The sequence below is a fragment of the Felis catus genome, chromosome A2 (genome assembly GCF_018350175.1).
Source record: "Felis catus isolate Fca126 chromosome A2, F.catus_Fca126_mat1.0, whole genome shotgun sequence".
Taxonomy (NCBI): Eukaryota; Metazoa; Chordata; class Mammalia; order Carnivora; family Felidae; genus Felis; species Felis catus.
In genome coordinates this window covers 145,906,883-145,922,051 of record NC_058369.1, presented here as the reverse complement: position 1 = coordinate 145,922,051, position 15,169 = coordinate 145,906,883, and the positions used below count along the sequence as shown (strand labels likewise).

The following is a 15,169-nucleotide window of genomic DNA, read 5'->3' as shown; positions in this document are numbered from 1 at the left end:
GACTGAGACTGCCACTCTGCAGAGTCCCCAGCCCTCCTGCCTGGACGCCAGCTCCTCTGAGGCCGACGCTTTCTCCCCTTCCCTCCTCTCCTTCCCCAGGGCGCCCGGCACCAGAGGCAGGAGCTGCCACAGTGACTTCTCTTGAGGCAGCCACTCTGGCAACCACTGATGCAACCTTCCCGGCCCCTCCCTCGCCTCCCTCACCTCTGCTTCCCTCTGCAGTCCCCTCCGTGCCAGCCAGAAGCTGCTCCCACTGCTGGAGAGCAGCTGTGCCTCCAGCTCCCTCCATGCTGCCCCCTTGGCCAACAGACTTCTGCCCACCTGCCCTCCCGTCCTGGCCACAGGCCGGCGGCAGAGGTGCCCAACCAGGGCAGTTCAGGATCTGGTCTGGTTTAGGATGGGAGTCCCCCCGGGGGGGGGGGGGGAGCGGCAGGTTTGGTTTGTCCCCGGGGCTCTTTTTCTGCCACCACGCGGGCTGGGGGCTGGAGGATGGTTCAGACCAAGACATCTTGGAACAGGAGGGTTCCGTGCTCAGAGGTCAGGGGAGGCACTTTGGATGTCCCGCTGGCCACTGCCCCCTTGAGACCTGGTGTGATGGGGCAGAGAGGAGGATCTGGCCGGCTGTCTGCTATTCTGAACTGGATTTTCCTCCAGCCCCAACCTGAGCAAGGGTGGGCTGGGTGAGGGTGGAGGGACTGGGTGGGCGTTCAGGTTGAGACAGGAAACAGGAAACACCCCGAGGACGTGGACATCTCGCCCCACCCTCTCCCAAGCTGTGAGTGTTCAGCCCTCCTCCACTGTCACTGCTTCCTCGGAAGGTCATTTGGGGCTAAGACAAGGCGTGTCAAGCTTGTGAAGGTGTGGGGTGAGGAGGGCTGCTGAGCCGTTGGTGGGAGGCTGGCCCTTCTGCCCAGGGTTGGGGCGGGGGGTGGGGCGCGGGAGTCTCTCTGCAGGGTCAGCAGGCCGGAGAGCGCGACTCCTGTTCTGTGTATGGCACTGGTAGAATTCACTGTGAACAGTCTCGGTCAGTGAATTACCGAAGGGCCATAAACAGAGCAGAGACAGATCCGCGAGCGTCCCGGGAGCACTCTTCACCCCCTCGGGCCCCGCGGGGGGCCTGGACGTCGGAAACGGGTTGCTTTCGGTGGGGGGTGGTAGGTGCAGGGATGCCCCCTTCAGCGTGTCCCCACGGGGCCTGCACCACTTCCAGTCTGCTTGGCCGATTTTGGCACTAGCACATTTTTGCTTGTGTCTCTCCGCTCTGAGCAATCATGTGCAGTGCCAATATGGGAAAAGCGGGACGCCGCAGCCGCGTTCGCCTCCCCTGCGTCTTGTGTCCGGGGCCCCAGCGTCTCGTCGCCACTCCCTGGCCCATCTGGCTCAGCTGCTGCGAGAGCTGCAGCCCCGTGGGCAGCCAGATCGCCTTACACTGCCTCGGGCCACAGCCGAGCTGCAAGTCGGGCAATCCGAGCTGGGCCAGCAGATGGGGCCGCCTGCAGCAGTGGAGGGGGGGCGGTCACCATCTGTAGGGCCAGCCCGGGTGATGCCATGGATCGGGAAGGCCCAGCTCGGCTCCCGGCACACCCTCGGGGTGAGACCTTGGCTGGCAGCACAGGGCCTGGCCTTCTGCTGCAGGAACTGAGGGAGACAGCTCCTGGCGGTGGGGGCGTCCTCGAGGTCAGGCGCGGTGTTTCATGGGGGCTGTTCTCTGGGGACGGAGCCTGCCATGGAGTGGCACTGGGAACAGGGTGCTTGGTGGGCTTGGAGTTGGAATGTGTTGTTCAGGCCCTGCTCCTGGCAGGTTCTGGGGCAGGGGCCAGTGGTCTCCTTCACGTACCACACACCGGCATGCGACCCCCTGGGTCTACGGACTTGGGCTGTGGTCGTGGAACCTGCACGGGCCACATCACATAATGTCATCTCCTCGGTTCCCCACCACGGCCCTGTGGGGTGTGGACATTTTTTCAGTCATCTTCTAGACCTTTCTGAGAGGAACGGCCTGGCCGAAGAGGTCAGTCGGTGAGGAGTCGGGCTAGGCCAGTGTTGCTTTTTAGTCACCAGCCACAACTTGTGTGGGGTCAGCTTCATTGGTTTTGTGCTTTGGGCACTCCTGGCCCCCAGTGCTTGGAGGCGTCTCAGCTCTGAACCCACAGGCCTGGGTTCGGATGTTGCAGACAACCTATTGAGGTTGAGGGGCCTGGACACAGCCAGGCTGTCCCGGTGTGAGGCCCCACTGACCTGCGCACTCAGCAAGAGGCCAGCCGGGTGGCCTGGGATACTGACCAGCTGGGGGCTGAAGTCATTGGCCCCAGCTCCTGATGGAGCTGTTTCTCCTTAGGGAGTGAGCCTCAGGCCTGGGGTGGGGAGGGAGGGTAGTGTGTGGTTGAGGCTGTCAGTTGGAGGATGGTGGGATTCGAGGAGCTACCAACCCCTCCTGCCTAGGGCCCTAGGGACGGACTGTCTTGGAGGAAGGAGTCAGGCCGTTTCTCTATGTTGGTTCCCTGTGTGTCAAATAGGGAAGAGCTCCCTCATCAGGAGTCCCTCCTGGATGAGGTGACGGTGTCCCTGTGCAGAAGCTCTTTTAAGTGCTGAGGAAAAAGGAGGGATGCTAATTATTTGCTATTTATCCTAAGAAGGAGACTTCAGCCCCTGAAGCTTGGATCTCTCCTCTGATGGCCCATTCTCCCTACAGGGCCTGGCTCATCCGGTCTCTGCTCAGGCCCTCTCTCCTCAGGGCTAAAATGGCCGACCTGCCTGACAGCTTCCCTCCAGGGCTCCATGCCACAGATGAGAGGGGCAGGGAAGAAGGGTGTCCATCAGAGTGACCCCTGGGGGTGGGGTGGACACAAAGCCCAGCAAGGGGAGTTGGAAGGCCCCTGGGCATGATAGTTTCTAGAGCATCCCTGGAACTTGGGAAATGTCCGGCCACATTTCTGTACCTTCCTGCCTAGCCCTTCCAGCCTGAGAATCGAGCAGCTGCCCCTCACCCCCTGGGTGGTCTGCAGCTGGGCTCCATTCTTCCTGTGGCTTTGCTTCTGCATCTCAACACCTGCGCAGGTGGGTGCCTTTGCTGAGCCCTGAGTCACAGGTGCCAGTCGGGGGTGTAGAGGAGCCAGTTCTGTCCCTGCGGCCAGCCTCCATGCCTGGCTGTCTCTGGGGCCCAGCTCCAGTGCTCCAGGGGAAAGACCTCAGGCCCTGACTTAGTTTCACCTCGTAATATAGACGGTCCCAGACCAGGCCCCAGCTCCTGGCCTGGGTGGTGAGTTCGCCCCCAATAGCGACTACGCCAGACTGGGACCCCTGTAGCCAGCTTTCCTCCCCAGGGGCCAATTTCCTGGCAGTTGGGGAGGGACGCCTTCCTTCCCCTCCTCCTACCCCTCCAGCCTTTGTTCCTCACCACCCTGTACCCTGGGCCTGAATCCTCCTTTGTGTCTCTCCGGGGAAATAAGCAGAAGGTTTTACCCACTCAACAGGCAGCTCGGTTATGGAGATGTTTGATCTATCCAATGCCCTGTGCCCCACAGGGATTCCTGTAGTCTGACTGAAGTCCCTCCCGCTGCAGCTGAAAGCATTTTCTTGTCAGAGTGGGAAGCACTTTGCTGATTTTTTGGTGCTTTTCAACAGCAGCCAGTCCAGGGTGTCCAGAGGCCTCCCCCATGCAGGGCCCCTGCTTGTCTCTGGTGCTTGGGGCTTCTGGAGATGGCAGCCCCTGGAGGGACTGTGAAGTGGATTTTCCAGACTCCCCACCCCTCCCCCTCTGCTCCATTTGCTTATTCAATCCCAGCCATTATCCCGGTCCCAGCCTGGGCTCGGCTCCGCTCCTCGAAATGCGATCCAGCTCCATTGATCGAGGGCGGGGGGGCCAGCGAAGCCTGGCTGCTGCAGCGAGGAGGCTCCCTCCCCGAGGTGTCCACCCAGCCCGGTGCTCCAGCCACCGCAGGGGGTGGGGACAAGGGACCCGCCCTTCCCACCTATGCTGGAGGAGCTTCCTGGCCTCGTCACCAGCCCCCGGGGAAAACCCCGGGACCAAGAACCCAGTTCCTGCAGGTGTTTCCCAAACAGGCCCGCGCACCCCCACAGTCTGAACCTTGCCCAGTTCTGTGAACCTTCAGCACCAAGCTGATTTCTCTCCGCGGAAGAGTCTCTCCCCACACGCGTGCCCGCCGGCGCTCCCCAGGGGCTGCAGCTGTCCCTCCCCCCCACCACCCTGCGGGAGCCTGAGGATGGCCTCTGCCTGCATCTTGGATCTTCTACTCCATCTTCCCAGGGGCCTCTCTCTACCCCAGAAGGAACAGTGGCCGCTGTCTCCTGGCAGTTGCTTTTCCAGCTTGGGCTTCTGGTTGGGAAAGGGGTCCTCTTGTGATTGGGTCTTACTGCCCAGGGGACTTGAGACAAACGGACCCTTCCAAGCCTTAAAGGGCTGGGACTGCTTGCTGGCTGAAGACTTGGGGTGACCTTAGGTGGCTTCAAACACCCCTTAGGAAAGGGCCTCTGCACCTAGGGAATGTGGGGCACAGAAGTGTGCTCTCCTTGGGGTAAGTTTCCTGAGGCCTGGGGAGGCGGCGCTTTGGGGGATAAGATTGAGGCCAACCCCCCGGGGGTGTAGGCATGGGCAGGTAGGGCATGAGTGTATATGGTGGGTTTCATGGTCAGGAGGATGCTGCGTGGATGGGATGTTCCACAGGTTTTGGCTTGGCTCATTTCTGCCACTGACTGGCCAAGGTGAGTGATGTCAGTGGGCCCACAGGCTGCTGGGCCTAGAGGAATGGCACTAGCCCAGGGGTCAGCCCACCATCCCCAGGGAAGAGACCACAGCAAGCGGTTTGCCTCTCCGGGGCTTGATACCCAAGAGTATCAGGTACAGAAACTGCCTTCCTCCCTGTGGGGTGGGCCAGGTGGTGAGAATGACTTGGGGGTCGTGTCTCCCTGGATCGAATGAGACAGTGACTTGGAGTGCAGTGCTCAGTAGGCAGCAGAGCATGGCCCACTTGAGCTATCTCTCCCCTGGAGTCCTGGCAGAGGACCACGTGGAGTGGAGGTGCCCTCTAGGGTTCCCCTGAGAGTGGGTGGGGACAGGCCCGGTCCTGAGCTGGGTCCCAGGAGCTGATAACTGCTGCCCCTGTGTTCCCTCCCTCCCTCCCTGCCTGCACAGTCCCGGTGCAGGGGTGCTGCCCGGGGGCAGCTGAGGAGCCAGCCGGAAGGACCGAAGGACGTGACCTTGTTCTCTCGCGTGGGTGTGGGGGGGTGCCTCCCTCCACCGTTCTGGACCACGGACCATGCTAACTCTCCCGTCTCTTCTTCAGCATAGGCAGCGGCCTCTGCAGCCTCCTCAGCTCCCCGGCCTGCCCGCTGCTGCCGCAGCTCACCTCCCACCGTTTTTGGCAATGGTAGAACTCACACTGGTGAAGTAATGGGATCCGGTGGTTCTAGACTTGCCAACTATGGTGCGAGGGCTCAGCGGGCAACTCTGCAGCCAGCCTCCGATGGAGGGACCACGCCGCGCTGGACTTGCTGACCTCCGGGGGGGGGGGGGGGAGGGAGGGACTCCGGGCCCCGGATGGGGGGTGCCCCCCCAGTGCCGGGCAGTGGCAGAGGGCGGATGCAGCTGGAAGTGACACTCGGTGTTTCCCTGCATCTCCCTGAGGTCACAGGTCTCTGAGTCAGCTGGGAAGCTGTCCTCCGGCCTTTGGGGGTTTTACCAAGAGGGCTTGAGGTCCCGCCCAAAGTGAGGGTGTTGGGGGTGGGAGGAAGGAGGGAACATTTGGGCTTAGGTACCCTCACCCAGCTCTTCCATTCAGGGTGGGCTCTGAGACCTCGAGGGAGGGTCTCCTTCCCTTCCACACATCACTGAGAGCGGGATGAGGGCAGGCCGTCCGTCCTTGGGCATCTGTGTCATGTTGTCGAAGCAGTGACAGATGGATGGGCAGAGACCTGGAGGTGTGATCAGGGGTCTGGTTAGGCCATTTCTATATATTCAGGGCTGGCTCCCTGGGGAGTGGGTGGCCTGTGGGCTGGACCTCAGTGTCAGGCTGGTGTCTCAGAGCCTGGGGTGCAGCGGGGGTTCCAAGACAGGCCAGAGGGTCAGGGACCCAGCGTGGCTTGGGATGGGTGTGAGTGCGGTGGACAGACCTGCTGGATCCCAGGACTAGGGCCCCATGGGGTGGGGGGGGAAGAATGTGATCTGACCGGAGGTGAACAGTAGAAATAGAAATGCAAAGGCCTTTTCCCTGTTCCCCAGCCCTGCATTTCCTGGGAGACCCCCATCCCCTGCAAGTCTAGCCTTGTCCCCCTCACTTGCCTTCAGGGGGGAGAGTGGTACCAGCCATGGGCTGGTGGGTGGGCGGGGCCAGGCAGACCTCCCTTGGCTCACTCTGGACTCGGGACTCCACACAGCTGCAACGTTTTTTGGGAAGAGTTGGGCTGAACAAGGAAGATGGGGGTGTGAGGGAGGGGAAGCAGGCTGGTGGGGGTGCATGGCCATCTGAACCCATGGCTCTTGGAAAGAAAGAGACAGAAAGGAAGAAACACTGTCCTCTCACAGGCTGCAACTGAGTTTAAAAACCTGATACATTATGTGCCAGACATGAGGACGAGAGTTTGTCCTTGTTGCCAAGCATTTATTAAGCACCCAGCATACCAGGCGGTGCATTAGCACTGGGGCTGTGGTCAGAATGGGCAGTGGGAGGAAGGGTGCGAGGGGCACCTGAAAGGCCCCGGATGGGGGCGGGGGTTGCGGTAGGGCGAGACCTGGTACTAGGGGCGGAAGAGGAAGAAAGTCTGAGAAAGTGCAGGTTTTGTATGGGGAAGCAGGCCCAGGGGGCAGTGGGAGCCTTGGAAGGCAGAGGGGGATGTGATCAGGTGAAATGAATGGAGGGAGGCCAGGGGTGGGGGTGGGGGGTGGGCACAGGAAGGCCGGTGTCCACCCGCAGGCAGATCATGGGTAACTAACCGTCTGTGCAATCACAGCGCTCGGTGTGGCTGCTGAATGGTAAACAGGTAAGCAACATCATTAGAATAAATTTATAGCCAAAGCCAGCGGAGGTGAGCAGAGCCGGTGGCCAGGGTGGGCCGACGTCCTCCATGACCCTCCTGCCTCGGGCTGGCTACTTTGGGTCTTGGACGTGCAGGCAGGAGTGAGATTATTCTTGGGCCTTCATGGGGAGGGGAATTAAAAGAAGAAATTGGGGGGCTTTGGACAGGTTTAGTCGTGGTTAAAGCTACTGATCTTTCAGCACTTGCTGTGTGCAGTATTTTCATGATTTCAATTAATCCTCACAAGTGCGGGCCAGCCGGGGTTAGGACATGAAGCACCTTGACCTTGGTGAGAAGCAGGGAATTTGAGCCCTGGCCATCTGCCTCCAGAGCTGTGAATCGCTGCTCTGAACCAGGGGGCAGGGAGCTGACTGGGACACTGGCCTCCGTGGGGGTCCTGGTAGCCACCTCAGGGGTTCTTGCCCCAGTCTGGGGGGCCGTGGTTGCTGAGGGAGGTGGAGGCAGAACCAGGGCCAGCAGGGAAGGCCCGGACACCACCACTGCTGGCTCCCTACCGGGCTCCGCGTTCTCTCCTGACTGTCCCCTGCACTAACCTGACCGTGACAAACCCTCCCTGCTCTACCACCACCAGGATAAAGCCCAGCCCCTTACCTGGTTTTTGGGACCCTGCCTACTAGGCAGTCTGCCCCCTTCTCACCCCCCCCCCCCCCAGCTTCTCCTCATGCTCTGCTAGGAGATTCCATCAATGTCCATGTCTAGCCACCTTCCCTTTGCCTCAGTGCCCAGGGCACAGCCTTCCCTGGGCCCGGCCCTGGCTGTCTCACTTGAAAGCATGTTGGTGGGTCTGTTTCCCCATCAGCTCAAAGCTGTTCGAGGGCCAGGCTCTCTCACTCATAGTTGTGCGCTAGGGACCACATGGTAGGTGCCTGGCATGGGACTGGGAGGTCCTGGAATCCTGTTGGGATTGATTTCTGTGATCTTGGACACCTCTACCATTCCTGGTCACCTCCAGAGTCCCAGTTCCCCAGGAATGTAAAAGACCCTCAACAACACTCCCCCCCCCACCCCCCCGGCCGTCCCACGCCAAGGTCAAAGGGAAGTGTTGCCCCAGGGTCAGGGCCTGGCAGATGGCTCTGGCCTGAGGACTGAGGTGGCAGGGACCCCACCTCTTTTAGGTCTGGCAGCTTTCTGAGCACAGTGTCCATTGAAACCATGTGTGACAGGCTTCCCGGGAAGACCAGCCTTGATGCAGAGAGGAGTCGGGTGCCATGAGTTGACCGATAATCCTGTTGGGTGTTAATGGTGAAGGCCTGGGCTTGCAAGAGGCCCATGGGCCGATGTAGAGCTCAAGCGGGGCAGTGTGGATAGAAGGCAGGTGCAAGCAGTCAGATGGTGCGAGGTGCTGGGCCTGGAATCAGGAATGGCCCCTGGGGCAGGGGGAGCCTGTGAGCTTTCAAGGCAGCACCTGCACTGAGCCTTAGAGAAGGTCTGGGGAGAGACGCAGGCAGCAGCAGCTCCTGGCGAAGGAACAAGCCAGAGCAGGAGTAGGGGAGATGGAGAAGCCTGGGAACCGCCCCCCAGTCTGTGTTCCGGCTGAAGGATGGCCGTGCCAAGGTAGGATCCTGTTCTCTCTGTGCCCATTTGCTGCCAGGATGCAGCATGTGGCTGAGGCAACCAGGTCTGTACAGAACAGTGGTCTTGATGAGGTTTTGGGGTGATGGTGGTCGGGTTCTTGGGGTCTGGAGCCCACGGCCAAGAAAGAATTCCCGATCGGTGCAAAATGGTGATTTTGTTACAGCAAGGGACAGGACCTGCGGGCAGGAAGAGCTGTGCTGGGGCTGTGAAGAGTGACTGCTTATGTACTTTGGAACTGGGAGAGGTAAAGACAAAAAGGAGGCCTCCAGAGGGACTTTGATATGCTAGAGGACTCCTAAGATACCTGAGGCCTTGTTTTGTCAAGCCAAGGTGGATGGCAGGGGCTTCCTGGAGGAATGTTATATACTCTGTATGTGCCTCAAGTACTAGTCAATGGGCTGCAGGTTATAAGGAAATTTAATTTTACCTGCCATTTCCGTCTTGTCTTGCCTTTCCCTCACATCACTACAGAGGGGTGATGTTGGGGCTCCAGGAAACTGAGTCTACAGGTGACCGGAGATTCGGCTATTGATAAGATTGCCTTTTTCTTGTAATTCACTAAGACATTTGCAAACTGATGGAGGCTCGCATCCAGGATGACTGTGATCTCTATCAGTTAACCATTTGTTTTCTTTCCTTTCCTTTGTTCTTGGGCAGCCAGGAGTGCCTGAGGAATATCACACATACCCCACCTGTGGGGGCGGGGGTGGGGGGGTGCTGGCTCGGGCTTTGCCCTTAGCTTGCCTGATGGTCCCTCAGCAGTCTCAGTGGAGTGGAGGGGGGTGAGTTTTGCCCCTCTGGGGAACATCTGGCAATATCTGGAGACACCTGATTGTCATAACTGGAGGTGAGGGTTGCTACTGGTCTCCAGTAGGTGAGGGTCAGGGACGCTGTTGAAGAGCCTGCAATGCATAGGACGCCACAGAGTAATAGGCTCCAAATATCAATAGAGCAGAGGCCAAGAACCCCCAGGGTAGAATAAGTTAGAAGCAAGTTGACATCTCAAGAGGTGAAAATCCTGTGCTTAGGTGAGGAAGAAACCTCAGTTGTACTAGGGTAAGAATGGAGGAGACCGGACTACTGAAATGAAGGCAGAAAGATCTGGTGACTTTGGTTGAGACCACACATTCACCTGAGATGGCATTGAGGGAGGGACAGCAGCGGGTCACGGGAGGTGAGTAGGCTGTGTCTGTACCTTGGTCAGGGTCTGGTACCCTCCTCAGAGGGTCTCAATCGGTGAGCTGGGACCAGTGACATTTCGGGTACCCACATGCTCTTCTGAGGATTACATAATTGCCTGTGGCTCAGTCAGCTAAGCATCCTGACTTCAGCTTGTCATGATTTTGGGGTTTGTGAGTTCAAGCCCTATGTCAGGCTCTGCTGACAGCTCAGAGCCTGGAACCTGCTTCAGATTCTGTGTTCTCTCTCTCTCTGTCCCTCCCCCGCTCACCTCTGTCTCTTTCCCTCTCAAAAAAAAAAAAAAAAATTAAAAAATAAAAGAGGTATTTTAAGAGTGCCTGGCTGGCTCAGTTGGAAGAACATACAACTCTTGATCTCGGCGTTGTGTGTTCAAGTCCCATATCGGCTGTAGAGATTACTAGAAAAAAAAATAAAAAAAAGTTTTAAAATTCAGCTTTTTTTTGGTTTTCACTGGGAGGATCATTCAGGAAATCTGGTCCACTTTATATTTGGAAACAGCTGACCAATCTCCAGGAAAAATCGGAACTGGAGATTTTGGCTGTGAAAAGGTTTGGGTGGGAATGTGAAGGCTGTTTTCAATTATTTGGAAGAAAGGGGACCTTCATAATTCTCTGTGACTGCAGAGGCAGTGAGTAGGTTTTACAGAGAGGCAGATTGCCTCCCAGAACTTCCTTACTGGTCCGTCGGGCTATGACTTAGGATGGGCAAGCTCCTCGTCCCCGGAGATGTTCCAGCAAAGGCGTTGGGGTGCTAGGGTGGGTGGCCGCCTCAGATGGGGGCTGGACCAGATGCTTTGTCGCTGTGTGAGACGTCGCTTTACGCTGAAGCTGCTTCCTTGCCCAAGTGCAGGTGGCTTACATCTCCCTCAGCTCCTGGACTGTGACCCAGGCATTATTCAGCTCACGGGCGCACAGGTTTTGAGATGCACGTAAAGGCTGTTGTGAACAAACTGCAAATTAATTGAAGAACTTTGGATCCATAGGGGATGTGTCTTTTCTCAGCAGATACTGGAAAGCCAAAAACTGTAGTGGCACGGCTGGTGGGCAGTGCGGTTTTGTCGGTGGATCTGTCCCATGCAAGGTTCTCAAAGCTCTGCCATTAAGTGTTGGCTGAAGCCTGACTTGAACCTTTCAGGCCTCCCCGCTGCACTGGCTCCACTGGGGTTTCTCAGGGTGAGATGTCAGGTGGAAGAAGAGGCAGCAGGTCTAGGGGATGGTGATGGAGGCGGCAATGAAGGCTCCCTTTTCCCGACCATGGCCCTTGCCTAGCCCATCAGTAGGTACTTCTGGAGGGTCTCCTGTATGCGTCCTTCACCCCCAGCAGCACTGGAGGTCCCCAGCTTCTGGGAGCCAGTCTTCTGCCTCCTTAGCAATCCTGGGAAGGTGGCATGGGGGCCTGACGGGGCCAGGCACCTTTAGGACCAGGAGAGCAAGGACAACTTCCTGTGGGGGTTATGGGGGAGGGGAGATGCAGACAGAGGTGCCCCTCATGGGAAAGAGATCCAGCCCTTCACTGCCACTGGTGAACCCACCAGTTTTTTTTTTTTTTTTAATCAAGAAACAGACTTTTAAAAACAGTTTATTTATTTGGTTTTTAAAGTTTATTTTATTTTATTTTAATTTTTTTTTCAACGTTTATTTATTTTTGGGACAGAGAGAGACAGAGCATGAACGGGGGAGGGGCAGAGAGAGAGGGAGACACAGAATCAGAAACAGGCTCCAGGCTCTGAGCCATCAGCCCAGAGCCTGACGCGGGGCTCGAACTCACGGACCGCGAGATCGTGACCTGGCTGAAGTCGGACGCTCAACCAACTGCGCCACCCAGGCGCCCCTAAAGTTTATTTAAAAAAAAAATTTTTTTTTAACGTTTTTATTTTTGAGACAGAGACAGAGCATGAACGGGGGAGGGGCAGAGAGAGAGGGAGACACAGATTCGGAAGCAGGCTCCAGGCTCTGAGCCATCAGCTCAGAGCCCGACGCGGGGCTCGAACTCATGGACTGCGAGATCATGACCTGAGCCAAAGTCGGACGCTCAACCGACTGAGCCACCCAGGCGCCCCTAAAGTTTATTTTTAAAGAGAGAGAGAGAGGAGAGACAGAGCACGAGTGGGGAGGGGCAGAGAAAGAGGGAGACAGAATCCAAAGCCGGCTCCAGGCTCTGAGCTGTCAGCAAAGAGCCTGACGCAGGGCTCAAACTCATGAGCCGCAAGATCATGATCTGAGCCGAAGTCAGATGCTTAACCCACTAAGCCATCTGGTTTATTCTGAAAGAGAGACATACAGTGGGGAAAGGGCAGAGAGAGAATCCCAAGCTGTGCTGACAGCACAGAGCCTGATGCGGGTTCGATCTCACAAACCATGAAATCATGACCTGAGCCGAGATCGAGTTGGACACTCAATGGAGCCACTCAAGTGCCCCGAACCCATGTTTCAAGTGTCTTCTCTCTTTACAAAGGCAAAGGCATCTTGCCTTGGCGAGTTTGAACACAGTGTGGTTTTATTTTCCACACTCACTACCTTGACCATGTTCTGTTGACTCTCTCTTCTAGTTCCTTAATTACATATTGAGTGAATTCCGTAACTGTATAAACATGATTCATCATTAAATCCAGACTCCCTTGAAGCTTCAGCCTCAGACTCGAGTTCCACTCCACCTTCTTCCAAGCTCCGGGACCCACAGTGTTTGATTGGCAGTATGGTCTGCTTTGTAGTCAGCTACCTACCCTGTCCTCTTGCTCCAGATCCTCCAAGATTGGGGAGGTGGGGGTGGATGGTGACGGGCAGGCAGGGAAGATGTAAAGGGAAGGCAGATATCATATAGCAAAGCACTTTCCTCAAGGCCAATGACCTTAATGCTCCTCCCATTCCCTGCAGGTCTCCAAGGACTGGGAAGGGGCCATTTCAGATGGCTCATTGATTGATAACAGCTCCCCACACTTACCTCTTGCCTACCCTTTCCTTGGATAGTTAATGATCTCTGAATAGACACTTAACTGCCACCTTAGTTTAGATCCTCCCAAAATACCTTCAAAATTGAGGTGTTTTGAAGCAATGGTCAAGGCTTTAAAAGCCTAAGGAAGTAATCAAAGCTATCGTTTGGGGTGGAAAAATGTAGCAGATGTTGAATGTAAAATAACTTGTGAGCTCCCTCAAACTTTAAAAAAAGGATTTAGTGCTTTGTTTCTGTTGAGTAACTGATGATTTGTTCCTTTCTTCTGGTAACAGGACTTCTTTGTCAAGAGCAGAGCTAAAAGGAGACTTCATCAAATCACCAATGTTGGCTCCACCTTGGCAAATGCGTGGCCTCCTTTTATTTGGTCTTTCTCATTCCCATTTCCTTATTTCATCGCATGTATCTTTTATATATAACCTTCAAGTTCTTTTTTGGGGTGTTAAAAATAACCTTTTGGGGGGTGATGATGAAAGTGTTCTAAAATTAGATTATGTGATGGTCCCACAACTTTGTAAACACACTAAAGATTGTTGAGCTGTTCAGCGCCCTCCCTCCCCCGCCCCCTCCAGCCCAGGAAGGCTCCACGCCTAAGGCGGGATTGAACTCAGGACCTTGAGATCAAGACCTGAGCTGAGAGATCAGAGATCAAGACCTGAGCTGAGAGATCAAGAGTCTGATGCCCAACCTTCTGAGCGACCCAGGCGCCCCAAGATGCTCACTTTAAAACGGATTACCTGACTGGCATGTAAATCATCTCAATAAAGTTATTTGTAACCACTGTGAGATTATTGGGATGGTGGGATTGTGCAGATGGGGCACAGTTACCCCAGTGACCTCCTAATTTACTGACTCCAGACATTCAAAGACCTAAGAGGGTTCTTTGGTAGAGGCAACGTGAGACAGCAGGGAAGCTATTAGGATCCCAGCTTCATTGTCCCCGGGTTGTCACAGGTTGCGTGGAAATCATGGCAATCAACACTAGGTGGACCAGCATTCCACCAGCTTCTCTATCTGTGAAGTAGACCGCCCTCAATCTCACCGGCCATTGCTGATTGGCCCAGAGGCAGACACGTGACCTCAGTTGTCCGTGGTCTCCTGATACCAAGGCTCAGAGTTGGGCCAGGAGTTTGGATGAACTTTGACCTGGAAGACACAGATCCTTGGCCCCATTCGCAGCTCATCTTTACTCTGGCACCTCTGGGTTCTGCTGTTCACACCAGAAAGGTTTTGGTGCCCAGCGGGCGCCAGGCTCTTTCTGGCGTCATCTCATTCAGTCTGGGCAGGTGGGCTGGGCCCTTGCCGGAGGTGTTGGGACCAGCGAGCACAGGAGGAAACTGAGGCCAGGACTCACAGCCTGGACCATCTCAGCTCCGTGCAGCTTATCTGTACTCGACTGAGCTAATTCACTAGGAGAAGCTAGGGACGTTACCTGGGCCACTGCACCTTGTTGGTGATAGGGTCCCCTGAATTGTTCATTACCCACTGTTCGCACAGATGAGAAGCCTGAGGGCTAGGGTAAAGAATCCTATTAAGTGATGTCTTTCTTTTCTCTTGTGAATTAAAACCATATTTTTTGCCTCTCCCGCCAAAGTATCTCTTTATGGCTCTTTTCTGCAACAATTTTTGTAAATTCTGCCAAATTTCAGACTCAGATTAATTTATTTGGCTTAAATATTGTTCTCTATGAAAATAGTTCTGGCAAGGGGAATGCGCAGGCATAGATTATTTTCAGGTTTTATTTTTACCTTAAAAATTTTTTAAGTAATCTCTACACCTAATGTGGGGCTTGAACTCACAACCCCAAGGTCAAGAGTTGCATGCCGTATTGACTGAGCCAGCCAGGCACCCCTAAATTCTAAGGTTTTAAGAATTTAGATGGCAAGGCCAGGGCAGGAGGAGCTCAGAGTTCAGTGTGGGTAGGATCCCGGCCAAGAGTCCGAAGTCTGGGTGCAATGCTACACTCATGTGGTCCTGAGTCTCTCTATGCCTCTAGGCTTTAATCTTCATAGCCTAAATGAGGGGTGGTGGCTAGTGTCCTTTCCAGCTTTAAAATTCTCTTCCATGCGAGGCCACTGAGGAGCCAAAGACTGTATGGGGCTTCGGCCCAACTGACCACTTCACAATCCAACTACTTTGCCAAGGTTTAGCTTGGCCTCCTTGCTCAGAGCTCCTTGGGTTTTAACATCAACTGATCTCTCTCCAGCGTTTGGGCCCTGGGACGTTTCACGAAGACAATGTAACTTCTCATGCCCAAGAAGGTGTTCGGGCACCAGTGTCTTCACTACCCTTCATCCCTGGCAGGATCTCACAGGGCCAGATTCTTCTTGGGAATAGCGTCAACATTATTTTCACATCAAATTATTTAACAACGTTAACACTGGGTTTTCGC

General features: G+C 55.7%; 1 long non-coding RNA gene across 1 annotated transcript; it reads left to right on the top strand.

Moving 5' to 3' along the window:
• The first annotated feature begins 7,158 nt into the window (after nt 1-7,158).
• On the top strand, nt 7,159-13,558 carry LOC123384027. Its single transcript, XR_006594559.1, has 2 exons — nt 7,159-8,607; nt 13,053-13,558. It is a non-coding gene; the product is annotated as an uncharacterized LOC123384027 (long non-coding RNA).
• The last annotated feature ends 1,611 nt before the right edge of the window (nt 13,559-15,169 follow it).